At 35.1% G+C, this 18980-nt stretch overlaps 1 protein-coding gene across 2 annotated transcripts in view; it reads right to left on the bottom strand.

The window, feature by feature from the left end:
- The window catches only part of LOC140171575 (neuronal acetylcholine receptor subunit alpha-3-like), a 363639-nt gene that overhangs the window by 307696 nt on the left and 36963 nt on the right, over positions 1-18980 (bottom strand). The gene's annotated exons all lie outside the window — the stretch shown is intronic.

The following is an 18980-nucleotide window of genomic DNA, read 5'->3' as shown; positions in this document are numbered from 1 at the left end:
GGCTCTGACAGGCTTTTCACTGATAATGCATCTTACATCTCAAAGTTGATAGCAAAAAGATAGTAGAATACTTAAAGTATTAAAGAAACTTTCTCGTGTGTAGCGAAGTTCTTCACCTATCGACCTCAAGTATGAAATTAAAAAAAAACACAATATTGATCTGACCCATATAAGCACCATTGTACGCTCAGATAGTTATAAAGTAATCAAACCCCCAGGTTTATTTCTTAACGAATGTCATGTATACAATATTGTGCCCTAGACCATTGTTTTGTTGCAGAAATAACAGAGGTTTGAACACTGTATACACACCATACACACGTATTCATTGCGATGGACGATACAATGCCTTAAGCAAGAAATGGCGGTGACATTAGACATACATTTAAAATGGGTTGAGGCTTTTGGACGGCTGAAAGTTAAGCAATACTAGTCTTGGCTTGATTGGTGAAATTGATGAGACAGTGCGTTAAGTTGTGGCATGTTCAAGTACTCATGAAATTCTACAAAAATAAATTATTTTCACCCTTTCATTGCAAACTTCACTGTATATGAAAACCAACGTACTGTGGACTTCGAAGTCCAGAAAGACTGACTGGGAAGAATTGATGCAGACAGTTAACATACATATAATAACCTTTTTGAAACTGACTGCGAAATACAAGTACAGGTATGACTCAATGTACAAGACCGGCTGTTTAACGTCCCCGCCTAAGGACGGAGTAATCGTATGGTTCATTTCCCGAATTCCAATGCACCATGGGAAGAGCCGGATAATTTAGTATATGGATGTAACGAAGTTTATCCTCTTTTGTATATCGTAGTTTTTTGTTCAACGATGAATACTATAAATGCAACGAAAGTTTATTACTTCGATGCCAAATGTTTGAAGTGCTTGTTACGGAAACGGATAATTCGCGGCTTTAACTAAGTTTGAGAAACATTATATAAGGCACTTAAAAAAACATTATAAAAATCACTAATCGATACCTTGACAGATGCGCTATCTCATCCTTACTGCATTAACAAGCTGAGATACTGAAGCTCTGAGGCTTTACACGTATAAAGCCTATAATACTTTCTATGCTCGAAAGCAAGTAATGTGTCAAATATTGGGAAATATTGCCCCCGAGATTAATAAATACTAGACATATTTTTGTACTAAATTAAACTTTTAGTATAAAGAATGCATAACACTTGTAAAATGTTGACATTGACAACTCTGTTCTGTAAAATTTGGGTTTCACTCAACAAAGATTCTACTCCTGGTATACGTAAGGTTTACAAGCCCTTGGCTATATCAACCGCAATATGAAGAGGATGCCAAGGTCACTCCGTCGGCTAGCCGACTTGCATGTTCATTTTAATAATTCAGTCGCCAGTGACAAGATATAACTTTCTCAGCCAATACAAATTAACCGTATTTCCCGAAGCAGGAAGTAACAACACATTTCATTGGTCTGTTATTGATCACTCATTGGTATTAACAATTGGAATAGGCTTCACCTTAGGTAATCATTTTACACTTTGATGGTCAGCTTGTATTTGTAACTAGATTGTATGTGATATTACTTGCACATAAATCTTATTAGACATTACCGGAGTGGTGTAGATGGCATTATCTGATATGGAAAGAATACCAGCAGCCGCTTAGCTATAGTAAAGTTTCAAGGATATTTTAACTCTTGTCTTTCCAACACATTTTTGGTTACATACTTTACTAAGGGTGAGGTATTGGTGCACCTCTAATTTATACACCAAACCACACAGCGCGGTTTAATTTGGTATCAATTGATAGCATAGACGCCCTCTATTCAAATGATATCAATATAACATATTTTCATGAAAGTTCATCTGTGTTGGTATAAATCATGATATTGATTTAAACTTTTGATCCAAACACAAAGATATAATTCCTACAACGGAATTTTCATATGGTACTCTATCTTTCATCAGCAGTGGCCGGTTCAAACTTCCAGAAGACTACGAGTCTGTTATCAGGTCAAAGGTCACAAAGATCGGGACCTGATAAGTCACTCACTCGCCGATGAAAGTTGGAGTACCATCTGAAAATTCCGGGGTAGGAAATATAATGTCTTTGTGTTTGGATCAAAAGTTTACATCAAAATCACAACCTTTTGTTTTTGTAAGAGCAAAATAAATATCTACCTCGGGTAAGGTGATATGTAAAAAATGGCTGGCTAAAATGAGTGTAAAGACTAGTCGTACGATCAGACAAAGTCATTTGGTCACTTATCTAGTACTCCAGAAAATATATCTATAATTTGATCAGCTCTTAATAGGCGGGAAATGTTAGGCTTTTACCATTTCGCCGAAAAGTAGACCCACGTTAAGACGTTAAGTTGACCTGTCTGGCCTATATTTTGTGTGTTAAAGAAAGTAGACAAAGTACAGGGATTCGATTAATCATTTGTGATGCTACTGGCGAGATGTCACAAGACAATTCTCAAAAAATAAAATATTTTGATATTAATCCGCGATGTTATAAGGTTCGTCGATTAAGAGCTGATCAAAGTATAGCAGGGTTTGGCACACCACCCTTAGAAAGACGAGGGTTAATAACCGTTAGTCTCTAACTTGCCGAGGATAGGTAGAAAAACATTCTGGCTTATAAAGGTTTATTGAAGTAACAAAGTTATTGACAGTTTCAACAACTTATGTATTATTTTTTTACTCAAAACTGTAAGCTTTAGAGTAAGATTATAGATTGGGAAAGAGACGCTCCATGGCTATTTCAACAAATCTTACAATAACTAGGTCAGATAAAGGAAGGTAAAGAAAATAGTCCAGGTTATATGTCGTAAATAAATAAAAGGTGCGTCAACAATTAGATGGTGACTTGCTCCAAAAAGGTGTGATATTAATTTCATTCTTCGCTTCCCTTGTCTGCGGACAAATAATACGATCAATCAGAGTTAATTTTGATACTCTCACGTTCGGAACAGACCATCGGGAAATCGTATTTTCAACATTTTTATGCCTTTTGGCTGTATAATATCGTATTTAAATGCATTATTCATTGACATGATCCGTCGAGAACTATTATAGCTGGAAGCTTTCCTTGATGGTGTCACCATTAATGGTACTATCAATGATACGTAAATCTAAAAAAAAATCATAAAAATTCCGTGTTTTTTTATTTTTGGAAGAAGAGAATAAAATCTGGACTATATCTAAGATAGATCAAGTTTTACACGTTAGGAACGGTTATAATGTACGTAGAAGGTTTCCCGTACGAAAACAAACAGTAGAAAAGTTGCGATTTCCAAACGTACGTATCATACACCTGTACATCTATTTTCTACGACATGGCGTAACTGGGCATTAACAGCAGAATTGGCCTCCCTGCTGAAGTTGGCCCTTGATCTAATGGCTGGAATTTGGGCAGGAAGAGAATTACATAATTGGGCCGTAGATGGTAGAAATGATATTCAAAATCATTCTCATGTGACAGGATTTTGAATAGATATACGGGCACCATCTTGGAGATATTGGGTATTACTGTGTGTACTGAATTGTCCTACAAAAGGCGACACCAACACATGTACATCGATACTTTATCGTAAAAACATAGTGTTATAATGATTATTGGATGCTACAAAAACCTATATGGATAATCCACTAAAAGGATTGAACCAATACAATTATCATAATTGGTTAGAAAACCTGACATGGCTCAGTACATTTTGTATGTAATTGTGATATCGAATTTACAAGAAAAATGTTATTCGCAATCAAGTAATTACTTATGTCAGATAATATTGCTACCTGATATTTTGTTGAGCTCTGTAGGACTCTTGCTTACTTTTTTTCACCAACGCTTCTGTAAAATGCTATACTTCTATAGTGTCCCATGTATATTATGACAAATGCATGGGATACGTTATCAGAGGCGTAGCCAAAGGGGTCAGCCATCTTGATATGGATTTACTAATCTAGTCCCAAATTTGTAAAAGACCCACTCCAAATATACCCTTGAGTTTTATTCGCGGATGAAACTTTGACATTACCGGCAACACTTTGTGCGAGTCGAATGAGCAAAACAAATCTAGGAATTGATGTAGCTGCAGAAATGCATCCAGCACTGGACATACACTTAGTTTAAATCGATAGGACTTAACGTAAAAAAGAATAGTACCTGATGGTGACAGCATGATTGACATCTGTTACAGTATGTGTTATGCTTTGTTACTGGAAACACATCAGTGGTTTACTATGAATGGAATTTCAAGTGATTCACCCCCACAATAATTTTTGTCTGCGGGTGCAATTGCGAAACATTGTTGATGTAAGTATGATACGTAGCTACAGAAATCAACATTGCCACCAGGATTTGTGTTATTCGTTCCACACAGCAATAGCCTGTATTTTCGTACCGATTGAGGAACAACAATACCCCATACTATGTACTGTGCAGTCAGAAAGAGACAGTCCTATTTCACCCCAGCTCTGTCCTTTTATAAATTAAAATTACTGTTCTTTTTTTTCCTTTTTTTTTTTAATCTCAGGGCATCACTGTTTGCGCATGTAAGCATTTCTCGTTGTTGTAATTTCATTGTGAGATAAGTTGATATTGGGCAATGATTTCAAAAGAGGACCACAAAATTACCAGCTATCCGACAGTTCATTTTATATTAGCTTACGAACATCGTGTATAATAGACCCATAAGCCTTTGCGAGAGCTTCACGGCTTTGAAATGCGCAGTAGATATGTTCACTAAACGATGTGCGTATCGGCGTGGCGTCTAATGATGACATCTCAGGTGTACTCGCAAAGGCTTATGGGATTTACCGAAAAGGTAAATTGAAAGAGAAAGCGTCACGCAAACCTCGTTATTTTCCTACTTGAGGTTTCTTTCAATATAGACTAAACACACACAAATCCTGATATTTGTTAATTTTGCAGCAAAATATGTAATTTCTAAATTGCCAAGGTCTCAAGTGACCCTGTATCTTCTACAGAGGTTTAATCCACTTCATGTAGTGTCTAAACATTCTCGTTAACATCTAAAGTTCTTAGACAAACGGTAATTTGTCCCACATTTTGTGAACAAATTCTACGTGAAATTGCGCGCCAATAGAGAATAAAGATTGTCTCAACCCCCGCAGGAGTTTTATGTAAACTCAATTTTCCATATTTCCCCACCTGGGGTTTTCCCTTGAATGAAGCGCAATCAGAGTCTAAATAGACTTAGAAAAGGTTAAATATTGATTTTCCAGAACGCATCGTTGCTATGGAAACTTCATATTGTGGAAGATGACAACCTCTTTATTTCACTTGCAGCCCTTCATTTATGATGATTAAATTATCAGTGCCATTTATTAATGTAGACTTCAAAATTGTTTAGTGTGGAAAAACAGATATTTCATATGCAATGTCTTGTTACTATTCCCAAAATATACTATTTACTAACTTAAATAATCTCCCACAGTTGTTGAAGAAAAGTGTGTATATGTAAATGAAAGGGAAAAACCCGTAGCACAAACCTCGCTATTTCCCCTCTTGAGGTTTCTTTCAATATCAACTATAATGAAAGACATAGATGAAAATAATTTATCGCGTCTGACGTCACCTGTCAATCAAACTCGAGCACGGTTTGTTTACAAGTGTCGTGATGATGACTTGCTGAACGCGGCTGTATAACCGGGCACCTTAATTTTGCACCTTCAAACATACAAACCATCTCAAAAATTAGGTCTTTATAGAAGGAAACTTTCTTTCGCGAAGGCACCATGTCAACAATGCCTAGAACAGTTGCTTTTTGCCTTGTAAAAGTACATAATTTTTCGCCATTTTCTTCTATTCCTTCTCCTTCTCCGATCGACACAAGATAGATCGGCTTTCCTTTTACGCGCTACTAACCTGTGTAAACCAATCAAGGATCGTAATTGACAGTGACATCAGACGCGAGCAATTCTTTTTACCTCTGTTTTTCATTATAAACACACTGAACACAAATCCTGATACTTGTTGAATTATGAAGCAAAATATGTAATTTTAAAATTGTCAAGGTCTCAAGAGACCCTGTATCTTGAACTGAAATTTAATCCGTTTGATGTAGTGTATAAACATTCTCATTCTCATTTAAAGTTCTTAAGGAATTGTACGTAAACCCAATTATCCATATTTCCCCACCTGGGGTTATCCGTTGAATGAAGAGCAATCAGATGTTAAAACAAGACTTTAAAATGGTGAAATATTGATTTTTCAGATTCAGAATGCATCGTTGCTTTGGAAACTTCATGTGGTGGAAGTTGAATACCCATTAATTTCCCTTGAAGCCCTTCAATTATGATGATTAAATTATTGGTGTTCTCTATTAGTGCAGAATACAACATTGTTTGGTGTGGAAAACAGATGTTTCATATGCATTTTTTTAAAATTTATATCAGATCTATACGATTCAAAATGGTAACATTCTTGTACCATATATACTTTGAAGATATGGTAAAATGTGTCAATGGTTAGATATAGATATTAGTGCAAACAGACAAATATTCTGAGAAACTCAACAATGATATTTTTTCCAAAATACACAGCATTGAACGGGGATTACCAAAAGTCAACACGCATTTATTGATTAACCCTAGAACTACTGAGCCATATTTTGTAACACGGACTACGAAGGGGGGGGAGGGGGTTACAGCCCCCTAATTTTCAATTATAACGTCATATAACGCTAAATATGGTACCAATGTATAGCTATGGGTCTCCTCTCTTCAGTGATAAAATAATTACCAACATTCCCCACCTAATATCGCTATGATGTCATAATGTGAGGGCGCCCATGCAAATTTGGGAAATTCTGGCCATGAATAAAAGTATAGGCAAAATTGATTTTCGGCTGCAAATTCTACAACCGAATTTTCTCCTCAATATCAAAGGAAATGACTATTTCAACCTAACTGACAAGTAAAAAGTCAGTAGCTCTTGGAATGATTTGACTAGAGTGAAAAGAAAATCATTGATTTTACTGTAGAAACCAATGGTGGGCCTCAACCCCTCCCCCCTATGGTCATATTTGACGGCTGGTCCTGGGTACGGTGTTGGGGTAAAAATTGTATCACCAAAATGAGCGCAAAGGATGGATCTACGATAAGCTTAGGTCGTTGGACGTAAACGCGTGCATTTTTTTTGTGACGGATAAAAAATCTTAGGGGGTGGTAACCCTCCCCCTTCGTAGTTCTAGGGTTAAATAAAGGTTGAAAATAAAGTACATGATACAACACAAATGAGTTTATATTAAATTTGATTTAAAGTGTATCTGCTTCTATTGTTGTATATATAATTTTTGTGAATACAATGTAGTTGAAACAGTTTATTCGCTGCAACAATATTACAAAAATATAAAGTACTATTAACTTAACTTACACATCAATATAATACAGATTAAATTAGTCTGATATTACTGGGTCAAAACAATGATACAGCGCATTCTCGTCTTCAGTTTCGAGCAGCCAGTGATTTTGGCGGTTAAATAACCAAACATTACGTTGAAGAAGACAATGTGAAAGTTTAGAGCAGCATAAAATTGCCTAATGAGCTACTTCGGCTATATTTATAAATACGTATTTATAAATACGCACGTGACCTATGGGCACGATATACCAAGACCACCAAGCGTGACCAAATTCTCATGCCATTGAAAAGGATTGGAACGCTTTAGATAAATATCATCAAATTAAAGTATTAATTAAATAGCAAAATTATTATACATGGGAGGATTCTGAATTTGTAATATGTTATCAAAAACAACATTTTGAAAGTATTTGCCGACGGAAAAATATTTATCGACGAGAACATTACAATATAAGTTGAACAAAATATATAATTTTCTGAACAGTAGTCATGTGTTGTTTACCGCCTTTGAATTCAAATGTACAGGAAGACCCCCAGCTATGTAGAAGGTCACTTCAGACTTACTTTCTATAAGTTCTTATGGCAGGGCAGAGGTGGGCACGTGCGTATTTATAAATACTGTACGTATTTTAATATAGTCGAAGCATACTGCTAATGCAGCATTATCTTTAAAACATAGTATATAAGATTAATATGAGGTTTGGTTATTTGATCATTATATAAATTTATTATTAATTCGTTCTATTATATTGCTTCTTTTACGCTATTGCGCTCAAGTATGAAGATGCGATCTATCTGTGCCACTAATCAAACACTGAATCACGTTAAAAAACCAAACGCCAGACATTGCAGACTCAAATTACTGTATTTTTGTTTGCAAGCAACTTCTGTAGACGTACTTCATAGATTATTAGATTTTTTGAGACTCAATTTGATAGTCTGTTGAGACGATCGCTGTATGTCATTTAGCAGCTGAGTTAACTGATGTTATACCAGTCGTTGTTGGAATGAACTAGACTTTTTGCTCCAATATTCAGTTTAAACCATGATTATGGAACATAAAAAGTACATTTGTGACGTGTCATGTCAAAAGCAGACACTTTTGGGCAGGATCGTGAATGGAGAAATAGCCAAAAAATCTGCTATCAATGTTAAAAATATTGTCTGATAGTTTCAGACCGGAATATAACTGCCATCTTGTATTTTTTGAGCCATTTTTCAAGGAAATTCCGATTCTCAACATTGGCAATAATATTTTTAAAGGCCGATATCTCAATTTTCAATCTTATAATACCATAACTTACGAACTCAATATCTTCGCTTAGGAATGTCCGATTTCATAGGGGAAAACGGCGTTGTGGAGCAAAATATCTCTATATTTAAGATATGTAAAAACCTCAAAATTGATAACCTGCTCCAAAAGTGTCTGCTTTTGACATGACACGTCACAATTGTTAAGCACATAATGTACTGCACACTTTGTATTAAAATCACAAAAAGGAAAGCATACACTATCTTTTCATCATATTGTAGCTCCTCCAAAATGACCAACATCGCCCTCGAAAAAAAGGGTAGTAAAAAGGGTAGTAAAAAGGGTAAACAATTAAACATAATTGGATAAAACAGCTCATTGTCTTCGACTTGTTAAAGGGGATATAATAGTTTGCCCGATCTGCGATATATTCATTATTGTTCTTTAGTGGAGAAACAAAAGTTTACTTTTGCACAGGGGTCAACATTTCTCATGCATCAGGCTTGTTTAAACACGCCTCAATTTATGCCTTTGGTCATAAGAACTCAGAAAAAAAGTCCCTACAAAAAAAGCCCTAGAAAATGTAAAATGCTGCATGAATTGCCAATACGACATATTTCTTCGTAAATTATTTATATTAATTTTACACTGCGCATATAAATGATATTACAAAAAGTAAAAAACTGAATCGGGTTGCTGATTGACCACTTTTTATAATATGTGTAACAATTACCTGTGTTCAAAGTATAAAGATATTTATTGCGTAGGAATACATTGTATTAATCTACCACCGTAGAATTTCTATGTAGTATTAACGTCATATGGAACCAGTAATGTCCTCCGGAGGTGGTTATGCCTCATAGAATTCCAGCACTTTGTTTTTATAATTAGACTCGTTTTAAAATATTCATTGTACATTTTACTCTACATTTGATGACGCTATAAGGATGACGCAATTGAACATTGTTTAATATCAATACTGTACATTAACACATGGCAAAAAAGTGATTTGGTTTTATCCGCAGGGAACAAATAAGAATGTGTCTTGAGCTCAAGATATATTGTAAACATTTTCATCTAACATTTTAAATTTAATGTCAGTACTATATTTGGAGTGGACTCTTCGGATTTTATTTCTGGCGCATCCAACAGACACAGTTATTTTGAAGTATTGTCCTAATTCTGATTTTTGTTTTGTAAGTTGTCAGTCTAACGAACGTGTCTACAAGTTTAAACACAAATTTATCTTAGTTTAGTGTATTTCACTTCTCACCTATTTGTGCTACAGATCATTCCACATGTCAAATGTAACCAAAAAAAATACACAAATTTCCTCTGCTTTTGTGAGCAAATTAAATTAATACCTAAATATTTTAGGATATGTATTGTTACCCAGTAGTAATTCCGGAAGCTTAGATTTTAAAACATTAATGAGAGCACGGAATTATTTTAATTTGATAAATGATTCATAGAGAATAAAAATAAACAGAACAGAACTCAAACTAATGAGTTTGCAGTGCAGCCCTATTACGGTATATGAGGGATGTGCATATTTTAAATTGTGTTAAATATATTTACCGCCCATGTCAATTTAGATATTGAAAATTAATTGTCTCGCTAGAGTCTGCTCGCACGTTTTTTGACTTATATGTGGGTTAATGCACTTTCTGGTAAGATTTTCCCCATTTGTGTTGTCGATGATATTAAAAAGCTACACTATATCTATATATCTTGTTCAAAGTGACACAGAAAAAGTGCACGACATGTATATATGCAGTACTGTAACGTAGTATTACACTGTTAAAATAAAATTAAACAAGTTGTTTAAAATTTTAAACAACCACAAGTTACCAGGTGAATCGCTCAATAGTTGTTTAAAAATTAAACAACTCAAAATTGTTTAATTATTAAACAGTTTGTTGTTTAAAATGTTGACCAAGATGTAAACAACTGTTGTTTAGTGGTATAATTAAACAACTTAGTTGTGTAAGCCTAGATTAAACAACAGTGTTTAAATTGTAAACGGTTGTCTAAAGAAGGTTGTTTAAAATATGTTTTTATTCACTGAATGTTGTTTACGTTTTATCAAACATTTTACTTGTATGTGTACACGTTTTACATTGAAATCGTTCGCTATTCTATGTATACATGCTGCTGCTAAAACTGAATGTGATTTTGTGATCTGTGTGGTAAAAAAACTGAGCATAATATTGCTGATGTTAACTATATAAGCTTACCTGTACAAGCATACTGTATCTTACAACACAGTAAGCTTACAGGCATAGTATCAATTTTTTTAACCACATGTGGATCACAAAATTGCTTCCAGTTTGTGCACAGCAAACATTTACATAAATAGAGAGCGATACAGGCCTAAAACTTGTACACTTGCTGTATAAAGTTCAATAAAATTCCTTCGCTTCTCTCCACACATGCATGCTTGTCAAAACGGCCATCTTGGATTATGCAAATAATATTAAACAACTCGATGTTTAAAATGCCGATTTGGCGGTAATTTAGCATTTTTTAAACATCTCTGTTTAAATTGATTATTTTGCCTTTTCATTTGTTGTTGTTTAAAACAATCAAGCTCCAATTTTTTTGATTTTGAACAACTCTGTTTACTTTTCTGAACAACATTCTTTTAAACAGCAAAATTTTAAACAGTGTTCTAACGGTGTACGCAACTGGGAAAGTAAGGACGGGAAAAAAGAAGACCAAACTTCAATAATAGTGAATGCGAGATCGGTATTTCCCGACACTCGGTAAAAATATTTACAAGTTGTCTGCAACATACATTATAATAGAAAAACAAGGTGTATGGTGGTGGCACAGCGATATATGTTTCGACTTGATCATCGAGGCAGCTCTTTGAAAAGACGATTTACTTCTATATTGCATCTCCACCACCAAAGTGGAATGAGGGAGCAGTTTAGGGATAATTGTGATCCAGGGCTTACATATAGTATTGCGAAAAGTTACACTGTTAAAAATGGTACTATAGACTACGATTTTGAAGTGAAGTATGTTTTCTGACCCGTTCTAAAGGGAGCGACAAAGTTCCGTTAATATGCACCTTGACAGCACATTGAAAGAGTTAATTGATTATATACAGTCCAACTAGAAATCCCGATTGGTACATGGCTCACCAATACTTTTATCATTCGTTATTTATCCACACAAGGAAATCTGATTTGAAATCTCAATACAATTACAATTAGACCAAATCGTCCTAATGTGTGCATTGAATGTCGTGGTCAAGTAAGATATGGCATGGTCCACAGGTCCTAGTTGTCATGTGATTGCCAGAAATGCAATCGATCGTATCAATAGGCAATCTTATAATGGCAAGGGCAGGAGACCCTAATATTTTTTGCCATATTTTATCAAAACTACTTTACGGACGGACACGCGTGAATAGCATCAATTTTACAGACTGCTGATTCTGGTAAGTTCTCAACAACAGCTGTAGCCTAGGGTTTAGAAATGGTGCGTTTTGGTACTCAGCGATACTCGAATATCGCTATATCGTATAACGGTATGTATGCAGTTTCATAGATTGATTATTGAAATCACGCACGATTGGGCTTTAATAGAGGTGCCAAATGCACCTTGTAATTACAATCTTGAGGGTTGTTCACTTTGGAGGGGAAGGTCATGAAATTGAACCTTATAATTATTCAAACACGATTTCCATCACATCGGACATGACGAACTGGGAAAGTGCTTTACATTTCAGTTCTGCACTTGAGATATACTCACAATATAAAGAAATAAGACAAGGAAATATGCACTGGCGTCACATTATGATTCTACCACAATTACAATTACAAAAGGTGCAAGATTGAAATGACATGCATCGTAAACAAGCCTAACCACAATTGAATATCAAGATAGGAAAAATGTGATGCTCGTTTTATGATAACGAATGCGATCTATACATTGACAATGCAAGGCTATACATAATCAGTTGAAGAACGGCAATTGGTGTAAATTTGATGCTTTCTCTCTTTAAATGGACGTAGACAATCATTTGATATAAATTCATCGGAACAGTCTGTAAGTACTTGGAAGTTAGTATTTGAGGGTTTGACAAATGTGTACAACCAACTATGTTTATAATCACTCAGAGTTGAAAGGCAAATTGCAGATATGGAACGAGAAAAAAATTTACATTTTGAATAACTTCGAGGTGGGCATCAATCTATGTCGTTTGTTTCTCTTTATCATGCTTTGGAATGACGCTTATTACTCCATAACTCATAAATGACAAGTCCTCGTTTCCGTCCTTACACAATTCTCAAGTTGAATGTCACGAGCGTAATATTGTAAAAGCTTACATGGGCCTTTGGTGAGCTATTATATATAGGATCAATAAACGAAATGCATAAGCTGGATTCTAAAAGAGTGAAAGATATCTTGCATGCAATATAAGGTGCTACAATATTCTTTCCGATAAAAATCTTTTACGGACAGGTCATAACATGAAGTGTTTCGATTTAAGAGCAGATCATGGCAAGTCATCTGCTTTCGCAAGACTAAAATAGTGCTGAAACCCCATTTTTATTTTGTGCACAATGTAAATAATAATATTTCCTTCTTTAGTGAGTAAAAATCTTTAAACACAAATTGAGTGAAAGTGTTTTAACACTTTTTTAAAAATCGTGTTGTTCTCATAATTTACTCACCGTTGTTTCTCAATTGTAGCATGGTAGCTATGGGAACAACCTAACTCCGCTCCATTGAAAACCTACGCTACTTCAAGGTCATCATTCTTTTTACTTTACGAAACCATGGGTTTAACTTACAACGCTACTTGCTTGATTGGTAATAATAATATACTTTGATCAGCTCGAAATCGGCGGGCCTTATAACATCGCGGATTAATATTAAAATATTTTATTTTGAGAATGTTCTTGTGACATCCCGCCAGGAGCAGAATTATTAATTAAAGTCCTACACTTTGTCTACTTTCTTTATCACACAAAATATAGACCAGGAGGTCAACCAATAGCACTCTTAAAGTGGGTCTACTTTTCGGAGTAGTGGAAAAAGCCCAACATTTCCCGCCTATTACACTTGATCATCGAGGCAGCTCCTGGTCATATGTTTAGGTTCCTGCAGTGCCGACGTTTTGTGCACTTGGAAAAGACGCTTTACTTCCATATTGCATCTCCACACCCAAGTGGAATGAGGGAGCAGTTTAGGGATGATTGCGATCCAGGGCTTACATATAGTGTTGAGAAAAGTTACACGGTTAAAAACGCTACTATAGACTACAATTTGTAAGTGAAGTATGTTTTCTGACCCGTTCTAAAGGGAGCGACAAAGTTTCCTTAATATGCACCTTGACAGCACATTGAAAGAGTTAATTGATTATATACAGTCCAGCTAGAAATCCCGATTGGTACATGGCTCACCAATAGTGTTATCATTCGTTATTTATCTACACACGGAAAACTGATTGGAAATATCAATACAATTAGACCAAATCGTCCTAATGTGTGCCTTGAATGTCGTGGTCAAGTAAGATATGGCATGGTCCACAGGTCCTAGCTGTCATGTGATTGCCAGAAATGCAATCGATCGTATCAATAGGCAATCTTATAATGGCAAGGGCAGGAGACCCTAATATTTTTGCCATATTTAATCTAACGCAACATGTAATATCAAAACTACTTTACAGATGGACACGCGTGAATAACATCAATTTTACAGACTGCTGATCCCGGTAAGTTCTCAACAACAGCTGTAGCCTAGGGTTTTAAAATGGTGCATTTTGGTACTCAGCGATACTCGAATATCGCTATATCGGATAACTGTATGTATGCAGTTTCATATATTGATTATTGAAATCGCGCACGATTGGGCTTTAATAGAGGTGCCAACGCACCTTGTAATTACAATCTTGAGGGTTGTTCACATTGGAGGGCCGAAGGTCAGGAAAACGAACTTTATATGTGACGTGATCAAGGGGCATGAGTAACATGTCGACCCTGGTCCAAAATGAGTTTTACATATGTTTCTAAAGAGGACATTTAGAGCTTTTCGAAACTGAAAACCCCGTGTTAATAAGACCTTTCGTTGCGAAGATATGTCAATTTATCAATCGCTGATAACAATATAAAACAAAAGAAATTTTCTTTGCCAATATCTCAAAATCAATATTACCGACATCCGACTCATTTCCCTTGATCGTGTCACATATTCAAACACGATTTCCATCACATCGGACATGACGAACTGAGAAAGTGCTTTATATTTTAGCTTTACACTTAAGATATAATCACAATGTAAAGAAATAAGACAAGGAAATATGCACTGGCGTCACAATATGATTCTACTACAATTACAATTACAAGGTAAACAAGACTGACCACAATTGAATATATGAATACAAAACCCACCCAAGTCCATACTTTGGCCAAATTGAGTTAAGCATGGGAAATTGTTGCTATACATAGGCCTGTCATATGTATGAAAGAATTCATCCTCTGTGTCTATTGAGCATGTGAAAATAGCATGTATGACAGAACCACCAAAGTCCATGATTTGAGTCTTGTAAGTTGTAACACATTGATTGAAATCCAGTATGTATAAAAGTCCACTTGTAGCACATTCATTGCTGGAGAGTGACTTTTGGGAAAAAAATGGGTTTAATCAAGGAAAGTTTGTGGTTTATATTACAATGCAGTATGCTTATCAACATTATACATACCTGTGTGCTTTATTTTGTATTATCTTACTAGTGATAATCTCATTCCAACATTGTTGTCTTTGTATATGATTAAAAAAAACACCCAAGTCCAGCATTTAAAATGAACCCCACGAAGTCCCTGAAATGCTAATCGTCATACCTAATACAGTTTAACCCACTCATTTGCACGTAAAACTTACCATATTGACCAGGTAAATCTAACTGAAGGAATTAAAATGATACACAGGTTTTTTTCTCAAAATCACTTCCCAGGACTTGGGTGGGTTTTGAATTCATGTATTCAATTGAATAGCAAGTTAGGAAAATGCGCTAAAGATGCTGGACTTACTACGCTCGTTTTATAAAAACGAATGGGATCTATACAATGACACAGCAAGGCTATGAACTTAATATAATAGTTCTATTATATTATACATATATCAGTTGAAGAACGGCAATTCGTGGATTTAAATTTGACGCTTTCTCTCTTTAAATGGATGAAGACAATCATTTGTAAAACTTCGTCGGAACAGTCTGTAAGTACTTGGAATTTGGTATTTGAGGGTCGACAAATGTGTATAATTACCAACTATGTATATAATCACTCAGAGTTGAACGGCAAATTGCAGGTATGGAACGAGAAAAAAGTTTACATTTTGTATAACTTCGAGGTGGGCATCAATCTATGTCGTTTATGTGGTTTATCATGCTTTGGAATGACGCTTATTACTCCATAACTCATAAATGACAAGTCCTCGTTTCCGTCCTTAGACAATTCTCAAGTTGAATGTCACGAGCGTAATATTGTAAAAGCTTACATGGGCCTTTGGTGAGCTATTATATATAGGATCAATAAAAGAAATGCACAGATAAGCTGGATTCGAAAAGAGTGAAAGATGTCTTGTATGCAATACAAGGTGCTAAAATATTCTTTCCGATAAAATTCTTTTACGGACAGGTCATAACAATGAACATGTTTCGATTTTAAGAGTGGATAATGGCAAGTCATGTGCTTTTGCATGACTAAAATAGTGCTGAAACCCCATTTTTATTTTGTGCAAAATGTAAATAATATTTCCTTCCTTTAAGTACTTTAAGTGAGTAAAAATCTTTAAACACAAATTGAGTGAAAGTGCTAAATCGTGTGTTTCTCAGTTGTAGCTGTGGGAACAGCCTAACTAGGCTCAATGAAAACCCTACGCCACTTCAAGGTCATCATTATTTTACTTTACGAAACCATATGTGTAACTTACAACGCTACTTGCTTGATTGGTAATATATGATGAGATCAAGCCAAATCAGTTGGAACTCGGAAATATTAAATTTTCAGTTTCTTATAGAATAGTAAAAAAAAATTTACCAGGCTGGATTTTGCAGAAAACCCCATTAAGTTTGAACAATCGGTTCCAAAGATATGAACAATTAAAGAGTTTCCAAAACAAGAGGAAACAAAAGAAAATATCTCCTTTGTTTGGCTATATCTCATAAAACAACATTTCCGAGTTCTGAATGATTTTGCTTGATCGCATCACATATAGTTAATCAATAGTTTGAGCCGTACTTTTACTTGAGTACTTTATTTGAGATATTAAAATGGACTGGTCAGTCAATAACCAAACTCTTTACTGTATCGACCTTTTTGTAATAAAATAAGTTGATCTTATACCATTGTTTTAATGTTGTGTAATATTTTCGACATGGGTTGATGCCTTTATTATATATACTTATTATCAATATTGTACGAAGATTGAGAACATTTGCAATTAGCAGGTAATATTCTTGTAATATCGATTAGCGAAATGACTGTCATTAATGAAATTGGCGCAATTTGGTCAGGTGATACGGACATTATATACAAGTTAAACTTTGCCTTTCGAGCAATGGGCTATTCCATTTAAAATACACACTACCCCTGTGGAAGATTTAGCTAAAGTCTTCCACAGAGGGAGTATGATTTTTGAATAGAATAGACAGTTGAGTAGCTTCCATTTAAAATACTCACTCCAGTTGTGGAAGGTATAGGTAAAGTCATAATACAGAGGGAGTATGGGTTTCAAAATGATTAGCACTGACCAATTACAATTGAAAACCATACTCCCCCTGTGGAAGATAATTCCAAGGTCTTCTACAAGGGGGTGTGGGTTTTAAATGGAATAGCCCAATCCAAGATGACCTATATGGTTGTGTCTGTCAAACAAGCAATGTTCTTTTAATTATAACTGCTCGTTTGCAAAAAGGTTATGACGTTATTTCTAAATTAAAGCTTCTTTCCCATTTTCATTTTAAAAAGTTAATTATGAAAATACATTTAGAGAGCACAGGACAAACCAAAATGATGTAGAATAAGGATAATATAAAACTACGCAACAACCAATGCTTTTAAGAATATGTTCGATTTGAGCACTTTTATTGTTGTTGACATCGCTCTATATTAACGCTGTAAAATATTAGGTCACGCAATTTCTCATTTTCATTATTGAAAGGAAAAATTATAATGTACTTTAACAAAATGCATCAAAATGCGGTGCTACAAAAACCATTTTTTAAATAAAGCAATTGAACCGAAACTTCACATATGGCAAAAACCTGATGGTTGTACACAATAGGGAAAAAAGAGCTTTTATTATTTGGCTATTAAACACGACGCCATGCTATAATTATCATACATGTGCATTTTGGGTTTTCGTATATATAATGAATACTATTTGAACATAATAGAAATGTTTAAATACAGGTGTTTGGTCTAGTGACGTGGAATAGATGATGTATTAGATACTCATCGCTAACTCATATCAAGATTATTTTGGTGAAAATAACAATAGCTGCCATGTGTCAAAACGTATGGTTTATAAAAAAAAAAGCGCAGTGATTTATAGTGCGCTACGCACAGGCACAACGCCTAGACGTTGATCCATAAGCCTCAGCACACTTCACAGGTTATCGCTGACCACTACGGCCCCACATCATTCCATTAACCATTTAACAACAATTCATGGACTTTGCTGCTACAAGAGCGCACACCCTAGACATTCCACAAATAACCTTCGCAACCAGGATGATCAGCTCCCCAATTTTCGTACTGGTTATAACGAGACAATTAGCAGCAAGTTCCCTGTCCAGGGGAATTCCAAATTTTAAACAATTGCCACTGAGATCAACACGCATCTTTAAAATAGGGAATTAACTTTTTTTGACATATGGCAGCTCATGGAATTATTTTTTCCTGAGTTTATGCCATGTCATGGTACTCTTGTCAAGTTGATTAAAATAAAAGCGGTATAATACATGACAAAGAAAGATACCATCTGCACTGGTTTTCTCTGGAAAAACATGTGAGGATTTATAATGCATTTGATCAAACACACAACGTAAAGCACATAGTATGAGTATTTAATCACCCATGTCAAGAAGAAGTGGCGGAAAAAGAAGAAGAACAAGAAGAAGAAGAACAAGACGAAGAAAAAGTAGAAAAAGAACGATGCTGATGAAGAGAAAGAAGAAGAAGAAGAAGAAGAAGAAGAAGAAGAAGAAGAAGAAGAAGAAGAAGAAAGAAGAAGAAGAAGGAGGAGAAGAAGAAGAAGAAGAAGAAAAACAAGAAGAAGAAGGAAGAAGAAGAGGAAGAAGAAGAAGAAGAAAACGAAGAAGAAGAA

This window comes from Amphiura filiformis, chromosome 15, assembly GCF_039555335.1.
Source record: "Amphiura filiformis chromosome 15, Afil_fr2py, whole genome shotgun sequence".
In the NCBI taxonomy this organism is placed as follows: domain Eukaryota; kingdom Metazoa; phylum Echinodermata; class Ophiuroidea; order Amphilepidida; family Amphiuridae; genus Amphiura; species Amphiura filiformis.
Note: the sequence above shows the minus strand (reverse complement) of the source record. Positions and strands in the feature narration are given on the sequence as shown.